General features: G+C 36.4%; 1 long non-coding RNA gene across 1 annotated transcript; it reads left to right on the top strand.

Moving 5' to 3' along the window:
- Positions 1–536: 536 nt before the first annotated feature.
- LOC149812334 (uncharacterized) lies at positions 537–2,039 on the top strand. The gene is made up of 2 exons (XR_016428451.1): positions 537–725; positions 1,807–2,039. It is a non-coding gene; the product is annotated as an uncharacterized LOC149812334 (long non-coding RNA).
- The last annotated feature ends 1,272 nt before the right edge of the window (positions 2,040–3,311 follow it).

The raw sequence follows: 3,311 nt of genomic DNA, 5'->3' as shown, positions 1-3,311 counted from the left end.
AGGCTTCACAAAATCGATCGAAGATGTTCGAAGCCCATCTACACACAGGTGGATCTAAGACATTTGGGAGCCACCTAAAGAAAATGGTAACTCATCAATATATAATATTAATTTTATAAGTATTGTTGCAAACTTGTGTACTAAATCTTTTGTCATTTAACTTCGCAGGAAGCAGAAAAAGGAGGCAGTGTACCATATAAGGATGTGTTTATAGAAACACATAAACGAAAGACCACGGGAGTCTTCGTATCAGAGAAGACGAGAACGACAACGGTATGTATTAATTCTATTAATAATCATTGCAATATATATGCAAGTTATCATAATGTTATCATTAATTATTATTGAATACTTTAAACATTATTTTGTAGGAGGCATATGAGCAACAGATGGTAGAGCGATATGGCGAAGACGCTACTCATCATCCATCATTTGATCCTACAGCATGGGTGACTGCAGCAGGTGAACCCAAAAAAGGTCGCGTGTTCGGGTTTGGGAGTAATATGAACACTTCATCAGTTATTGGTTCTTCCAGTTACGGCTCACCGACTTCTTGCGCCGACATAAGCTCCAAGCAGCCGACTATTCTTTCCAGTGATGATGTACGCGAGATCATTAATGAATCACTGAATAACTACTTCCAATACACCGTCGCCCCCTTTCTCCGAAATGAGATCAAGGCCGCTGTTCAGGATAGGGGATCTTCGATTCCAGGTCCCTCTCAGGTATAATCACATATATAGTTTTTTTTACTGTCTTAAAGCACATCTGAGCATGGTAGAATCACATATAGAGTTTTTCTAGATGCCTTAGAACACATATGAACATGCTATAATCACATATTCAATTTTTTTACTGCCTTAGCACACATATGAGCATGATAGAATCACATATAAAGTTGTTTTGCCTGCCTTAGAGCACGTATGAGCATGCTATATTCACATATTCAATTTTTTGACTGCCTTAGCACACATACGAGCATGATCGAATCACATATATAGTTTTTTGCCTGCCTTAAAGCACATCTGAGCATGGTAGAATCACATATAGAGTTTTTTTAGATGCCTTAGAACACATATGAACATGCTATAATCACATATTCAATTTTTTGACTGCCTTAACACACATATGAGCATGATAGAATCACACATATATATATATAACTTTTTGTCTGCCTTAGAGCACATATGAGCATGATAGAATCACATATAAAGTTTTTTTGACTGCATTAGAACATATATGAGCATGCTATAATCACATATTCAGTTTTTTGACTGCCTAAGAATACATATGAGCATATTATAATCACATATTCAGTTTTTTGACTGCCTTAGCACACATATGAGCATGCTATAATAACATATAGAGTTTTTTTACTGCCTTAGAACACATATGAACATGTTATATATCATTTATGATAGAATCACATATAAAATTTTTGGCTTTGCCTGCCTTATAGCACATATGAGCATGCTATATTCACATATTCAATTTTTTTACTGCCTTAGCACACATACGAGCATGATCGAATCACATATATAGTTTTTTGCCTGCCTTAAAGCACATCTGAGCATGGTAGAATCACATATAGAGTTTTTTTAGATGCCTTAGAACACATATGAACATGCTATAATCACATATTCAATTTTTTGACTGCTTTAGCACACATATGAGCATGATAGAATCACATATAGAGTTTTTTTATTACCTTAGATCACACATGAGCACATGATAGAATCACATATAGTGTGTAATTTATTTCATTATATTTTGTTTATCAATACTGACTGTTCTTTTCTTGTGTAGGCTGCTAGCGATAATCAGGGTAGTGGAGCTGAAGGGACAGATAAAGACAATGAACAAGAAGACGCACAAAATCTTGGCGATGATTAGAGGACTGTGTTGAAGAAGTTCTATTTTTTTATTTTTCCTAATTGTAATTGTTGAATTATAAATAATTAAACTTCTTAATTTTAAGGTGGAACGATTAATTGTTGTAGATACTTGTTATATGAATTTTTTTGTGTGGTTTGTTTTTATTTACAGGAAATATAAATTGTACAAGAAATAGAAATTGTACAGTTCTCGGTAATTAATTTTCAAATATTTTTTTTAAATTTTTTTCGTGTTTGCGACGGATTAGCGACGGAACCATTCGTCGCTATTCATATTAATCTAGCGACGGCGTAGCGACGAAATTAAATCTGTCGCCAAGCCGTGGTCGCCGTTTAGTACCGGCGGATTGACGACGGAATATAGCGCTTGTTATTCCGTCGCAATTAGCGACGGACCTGGCGACGGAATAATTCCGTCGCCAGTTAGCGTCGAAATATTCGCGACGTAAGCATACTGTCGCCTCGTTGTCGCTAATCCGTCGCTAACCATGATAGCGACGGATTAGCGACGAAATGTGGTCGTCGCTAATCTACTGCTTTGTTGTAGTGTTGCCAGGACAGAGGATCCCTGTGTTTTGTTGGGGAGGAAGAAGAAATGAGTTTGGTTCCGTTAGTCAACTAAGATTATATAGTTTTTGCTTGTTTGATGGCATAACTGCAGTGGTCCTGAGTTTCAATTTCCACATAATGACAGATGGTAGATAGTATGTTCAGTGGATCCAGAATATTGAGAAAGGTGAGGAAACAGTTTAAAAGGCAGAAAATTAATGAGCTATAATTTAAGTAGGTAAGAATGCCCTTTCAGATTTTGAACAATAGTTACTGCCAAATAATATGGGCATGCAATTCTGCAACCAACGTCCATACCACAAATTAATGGGAAGAATTGAATGCACGGTGCAATGTGATTGCACACTTTTAGTGTGCCAACCGTGGGCCTAACATCAGATGGTGGGTGATCAGTTGCAGCAGCCCACGTAAAGTATGCAATCACATTGAACCTCATCTCAATTCGATAATGACTAGTACAAAGTATAGTTCATGAAGCTTTCTTAAAACCTGCTTCCCAGGAAGCTCGTTTCAGAAGCATGAAACTATTTGCTTCCAAAACTTTACCAGAAAACGAACTTCCTTAATATTACAGATGCTTTTCTTGCATTAAAATAATTGCAAATTTCTTTAAAAGCTATGTTTTCATTAAAAAATTATGTATTTATAATGTTAATTTTTTATAATGTACTTAAAATTCATTTTAAGTAAAGTACAGGGGTCCTAGCCTATGAGTTTTATGCCTCCGGCATGACGACCGTGGGTATGGCAGGCTGAGCCAGCGCTAGCAAGTCTTTGTGCCCAGCAGGGATGGACCCAGGAACTTTTATTTTTGAAAAAGGGAGGCAAATATAAACAAGAAATGTA

This window comes from Nuphar pumila, chromosome 17 (assembly GCF_984573655.1).
Source record: "Nuphar pumila chromosome 17, dmNupPumi1.hap1.1, whole genome shotgun sequence".
NCBI classification, from domain to species: domain Eukaryota; kingdom Viridiplantae; phylum Streptophyta; class Magnoliopsida; order Nymphaeales; family Nymphaeaceae; genus Nuphar; species Nuphar pumila.
Note: the sequence above shows the minus strand (reverse complement) of the source record. Positions and strands in the feature narration are given on the sequence as shown.